Source organism: Melospiza melodia, chromosome 2 (genome assembly GCF_035770615.1).
Source record: "Melospiza melodia melodia isolate bMelMel2 chromosome 2, bMelMel2.pri, whole genome shotgun sequence".
Lineage (NCBI taxonomy): Eukaryota > Metazoa > Chordata > Aves > Passeriformes > Passerellidae > Melospiza > Melospiza melodia.
The window spans coordinates 90,205,528-90,211,527 of NC_086195.1; the positions used below are offsets into that span (position 1 = coordinate 90,205,528).

Sequence of the window (6,000 nt, forward strand, 5' to 3'; positions counted from 1 at the left end):
GAAAGGAGGCTTACAGAGTAATTAACCATTGCTTTCTGTAGTATGGCATGTTTAACTTCCCTGTTGTGATTATAATTCAAACATGAGGCTTGGGAAAGCAAATGTGGGGAGGTACTCTTGAAACAGCTCATGCACAATGCTCTCTGTGCTGAGTGTTTTCTTCTGCAAATGGTCTTTGTTAGAAGCTCATGTGGATCTACAGAATCCACTTGTGGTCCCTACACTCATACTCCTTGCCAGAGAGGTCTCCTAGCTATTTTCCTTGGCTGTTTCATCAGTACAGCTAACTTTTTCTTTCAGGCTATGCTGGATGCCACATAATGGTGTGACTAATTGAAGTAGTTTCTTTCCCTTCTCCTCCCCTGGATCTCTTGATTGATATTTTGTTGTATGCCTTAATTAGCACTTTTCTGGCTTCTGGCTGCTTGTAACTCAGAGGTTTCTGAATAGACTCTAGTAAAACTTTACACATTGGATTATGACAAATATTCCAAATACAAACTCCTTACTAGATTTGCAATTATATCATGCCCACAGAATTCTATTAAAAACCCAGCATGACACTGCAGATGGTGAAGTGGGGAATGGGCTGCTTCCTGTATGCATGGAAGTAATTCTGGTAAATCCCATCATAATCATGTTACAAAGTTAGACCATTAAAAGGAGAATAGCAATTGTTAGCCTTTCTAATAAAGTTTGTGTTTTCTGGGGTTTTTGTTTCAGTGGCTCAGTTTCCTGCCCACTGAATCATGCTCTCAAATATGGTTTGTATACAAAGACACAGGAAACCAGCTCTGCCATAGTTTTCTTGTAAAAACACCTGTATTCGCTGTAAGAAATAGCCTTTGTAATTTCACTTAATGAAATTTAAAATGTCTTAAACTTCTGCTTTTAGCCTCACACATGCAAATTTATCCCGAATGAAGCCCAAGATATCTTCACAACGGGTGGGAAAGAGTCGAACTTTACACAGTTTTAAAGAGGGTCAGGAGGTAGATGGCATCCCAAACACGGCATTATGGTCTCCTCTTCAGCAGCAATGAAGCCACCTGCAATTTGGTGCCTACAGATACGAATCCATTGAAAAGGGGCTCCTTTGAGACTCTGTGAACATGGCTTAACATAAGGAAGTGCCTACTTTAAGCTCTTTGTGTATACCTTACTTGCTCTTGGAGGGGTCAGAACATCACTAGTGAATTTATTTGATGTAACTACTGTTCTTGACCTTAAACTATTGCTTTCACATTATAGGTTGCTAGTGAAAATTCACATTTTCTGTGAAAGGGTAAATTTCCTGGGTTTTGTGTGGTTGGGTTTTTTCTTTAGGTTTTTTTTGGTTTTTTTTTTGGTGGTTATTGTTTTGTTTTTGTGAGGTTTTTGTTTGTTTGTTTTTTGAGTTTTGTTTTGTTTTTTTGTTTGTTTTTATATACAATTTCTCTTAACTGTAAATGGCTATACAATTTCTCTTCATATGGGGATGAACCCTTATAGCTGAACCCCTATAGCTAAACCCCTGCGAGGAAATATGCCTTCTTCATATGTCATGACTTAGCAAATCAATTACATTTCCACAAAATGGAAAAGGCAAAAGTACAGAAAGACAATAAATTACGTCCGTTGCTCTGGACATGTGATCCTTGATGGAATACTTTTTAAATTTATTTATATATATTTTAAATAGAAATTTTTGCTTCGGGCATTGCATCACTTGCTTGGAATGAAGATTATGGGAACTGAGACTTTACTGACATCAACTATATAAATACAAGCCATCTACATTTATGAAAGAAGAAAGACATCAGTAAGTGAAACAAGCAATACATATGTTCTTCCTGCTGAATAAAGCCCAGTTTTGAGGACAGATGCTTAGATGGTGTGCAATAATAATCTTTCTTTCTATAAAAACTGTCACTCTGTGTCTTATAAAAATTTAATAAAGTAGGCATGTAGAGCCAGATGGTAATTTCCTGTTATTAAAGCTTTAAGGGACAAATTAATCTCTGTTGTACCCTCCATTGACTTCAACTGTCTCTATTGACTTGAATGAAATTACGTTGCAGATAATTTGGATGTGGACTCTGGAGGATGGGAACTATTTAGGTACCTTTTAGGGAGTCATCTGTGTGAACCTTCTACATTTCATGTAGCTGTCATGAATTGTCCGTATCTTTGGACACAATGTCACCATATAGTTCCTTGCACTACTAAGACACCAGCTTTTCCCTGTACCATGGAGCATGGTGCTAAGGTTTTGGAAAGAGCCTGGTGCTAAGGTATTTGGAAATAGCCTGAAATAGACTGGGATAAAGATTTATAGTGCTGAAGCGACATTAAAATGTTGCTGGGTTTGGAGCAAGTTCAAATGTATCTGTGGAACTGTGAAGTGCATATTTTTGAGTCAGACACCAAGACTCATATGGGTCACAAAAGAATAAGTTTAATGGGTTAATGTGTGGTCAGGTTCAGGTGGGAACATGCAGGTACCTCCCCTGGAGGAGAGAGTTTTGCACTGTCTGATGCAATGCTGTGGATCATGTGGAATCCTCTAGTGGAAGACCCCAGAAAAGAGTCTGAGGGTGCTTTGGGGATCTTTGATGGTTTATGGCCCCTTCTAAAGACATGACGCCTGTTTGGCCCATGCTTAGCTCTTCTTCTGAACCTGTGCCATCTTTTGTTTAAATATTAAAAGAATAAATGGCATTAACTTTATTTTCCTGTGATCTGGAGAACAGATACAAAGATATGACTAGTTTTACATATGCCAGCCATCCAGAATTTAAACTACATGAGCACTGGTAGCTGCTGAGCTGAGTTTTGAAAAACCAGAGGGTTTGAGGAGTGCATCCCAGGGGACAGACAGTGGGGCTGGACAGGGTCTGACCAAACCCCACAAATGCTTCTCAGAACAAGCATCCAGATAATAACCAACCTGGGGTGCCTCTAACTGCTACAGTCTCTAATGCTGTAGCCCAGTTGAGGAAATGAATCTCAATTTAATGTGGGTATAGAACTATAGCAGTTAAAGATTTCTGTAGATATGAGACAAAAAAAACCCCAAAAAACTCACTTTTTTTTTTTTTTTTTTTTTTTTTTTTGCAGAAAACAGCGCTGGGGTGCCTTTCATCAATGATACAGACCATCTGATATTATACAGGAATGCCAGTGTTAGAGTATGTGTGACAATCTGAAAAGAAATTGTAAATAAAAAACCCCACAGTTTTAATCTATTTTCCCTTATCTCTGAACAGAAGATGTTCTTCTGGCTATAATGAAGATAAACAACTTCTCTCTGTACTTTGCTCTGCTCCGGAGATACTGAGAAGTGGAGAACACTGTGATTACTCTTTCATTTCAAAAGTTGTTTGCAATGTACCTAATTAGTCCTGGTAGAAACAAAAGTGAGAGCAACCTAAACTGCAGAAAGAGTTCAATGTATCTTGCTTAACTTGGAAACCGTGGCCAATATAATCATTTGCAAGCAAAAATATCCTTACCTTCCTTAGTTTCCCTGAACAAGCTATTTGAATGGGGGAAAAAAAAAGTAAGAAACTTCCTTTCCCTTTACCACTTGAAAACAGGACTTTGAATCAGAATACATTTTGTTTATCCACTTTCTTACAGCAACTTAGGGCTTTGATGAAGCCCTTATGACTGTTGAACAGAAATGTTAGAGGCATTAGCCACCACCTGACTGCGCTCTATGTAATGTGCACTGGTTACAAATAGCTTGGAGAAAGTTGAGAACTCATTAAGTATTTGGCACTGAAAACAAACCCAAACAAACCACAGAAGCTCTTTATTGAGCACAAACAGCTTCAGTTGAGCACATATTTCCAGAATGGTAAGATAATGAATTTTGGCATATTGGTTTTTTTTGTTTGTTTTGTTTGTTTTTTTGGTTGGTTGGGGTTTTTTGGCTAGATATTTTTTCTTTCATTCTAAGATATGAACTGAATGTACTGCACTTTTCCAGTGTGATGCAAGCAACGGAAATAAAAGATGTGGGAATCTGAAACTTGGACCAAGATTTTCAACTCAAGAGGTCTGGGTTTAGTTAAAAACAGACCTTGAGAAAAATTTCTTGATTGTAGGTGTACCAATGGTTAAAATATGAAGATTAAAAATGGAGGAATTGAAATTGTGTTAACTCAGCAATGACTTCAGTGAGTTTCAGTGCAACACAAGGAGGACAGTGAGGTCCCTGTCATAAAGAGCCACATGGGGAGGGAGGAAGGAGGCAATATTAGAGCTGGTGGAAAACAAGTTGTTCTTGGATTGCTCAGGCCATTAATGTGACTAATACTGTGAAGAGACACATCTCAGACTCCTTAACAGATGTTTGTTTTCAAAGTTGTTGGAGTGTGCAGATTTTGAAACTCAGGCTATTAGAGATGTATTTCCATTTCTGGTGGCGCACAGGTTGAACTTAGCTATGGACTGAGGATCATGCCTGAGTCACCTCAGCCTGACTTCTAGTGTGGAGCAGCCCAGGCCTTTATCCTTGCTGCTTGGATGTGAGGAGTCAGAGAGCAGGCCACAGCATGTGCATAAGCACAAGGTGGTTGTCCAAGGCTTTGTTCCAAGGGAAAAATAGATCAGGAGGATTGCCATACTGAAGAACAACCTCTTGCCTGTGCTTGCCCCTCACTTTTTCCAGCCTGATGTTACCACAAAATACACGGAACATCACAGGCTGTTTTGGGGCACTGGGACTTCATTCACACTTCCCTGAGAAAACATGAAGAATTGCAGATGACTGAGGGGATAGAAATTAATGTCATCCTTCTGTTGTTAGGTCCTGTGTGATTTCTACTCTCTCCCACAGGAGAGTTTTGCTACTGCAAGTGATGGGCTGTGACAAATAGACTGAACTTCATTGTTTGCCTTTCTGTGATATAGGGATTAGTATAAATCATGATGGATCTTGTATGGTCCTGCAGAGTCAAGGCTTGGCATCACAATCCATCAGCTCCACTGCAAAGGTTTTCCCTGTGTATTCTCTACCATAACACCCCAATGAAGGGAATACAAACAAGATTATTCTGTGAGTCTATATTACCTGCACAAGTTTTTCTGTGGCCTTTCTCTGACTCCTGGGGGGAAAAAAATGGAAATGCTTTATGCATTAAAGATAGTGATTATACCAAAGTTAACATATATATTCTCAGTAAAATCATTACCAGAGTGTACACATTCCTGGAGGGCATTATGAAATGTAGTTTAAAATGCATCTTGGACATCCAACCCAAACACAAGAACCCTCCATGCACACTCTATGGTTTGCAGAAATGGAGTAGCTGCCTTTACAGTGTGGCATGTCATAAAAAATTTTCTTTGAGAGTCTATAATGACCTCTAGGTGAAATACAATTTGAAGTGTATACGGTAATGAGCTTTTCAGGTATTCACAAAGTAAAACTTGTGACTTGAAAGTCAATTAAAATTCTTACACATCTTCTTAGAATTGCATAAATACTATTGGAATATCATAGTAGATTCCAGAATATCTTCAAAAACATAGAAATCTCTGCAATTATCTTTGACTTGGTCTTTGCAGGTGTCATGACAGGTCTGTTGCAGTGGAACTGAGTCCAATTTTTCCCTTAACAAAATAAAGTCTTTCTAAAACTGAGGAATACATCCCTTTTTCCACTGGGGCAACTTTATTCAGAGCAAAGGTTCACCTCAAAAGAGAGCCAGCTCCATTTTGATTCTGCTTTCTCTCTGACAGCATGCAGGTGGGAAGAGTTGGGGAGCAGCTGGGGTGGAGATGAGGCTCTCTTTGGTCATCCTGTGCTGCGTTCAGAGTGGCCCTGGTCAGCACTACACAGGAACATCCTGGGCTCTGATGGATTTTACATTCTTTGTTTTAGAGGACACTAAGCCAGAGTCATTCAAAATGGAAGTGCCCAGGGATGAATGAGCAACTCTGCCCTGAGGCATGTGTGCATTTTCCAGGATGACTGAGGTGTCACTGCAGATAAGAACCACTTGTGCCCTG

The 6,000-nt window shown here is 39.3% G+C and overlaps 1 long non-coding RNA gene across 1 annotated transcript in view; it reads left to right on the plus strand.

The window, feature by feature from the left end:
* LOC134414565 (uncharacterized) overlaps positions 1-5,631 on the plus strand; it is a 50,996-nt gene extending 45,365 nt beyond the window's left edge. Inside the window, exons 3-4 of the long non-coding RNA XR_010026794.1 lie at positions 1,682-1,801; positions 3,100-5,631. This is a non-coding gene — a long non-coding RNA (uncharacterized LOC134414565). The remainder of the gene's footprint in view (positions 1-1,681; positions 1,802-3,099) is intronic.
* Positions 5,632-6,000: the final 369 nt, after the last annotated feature.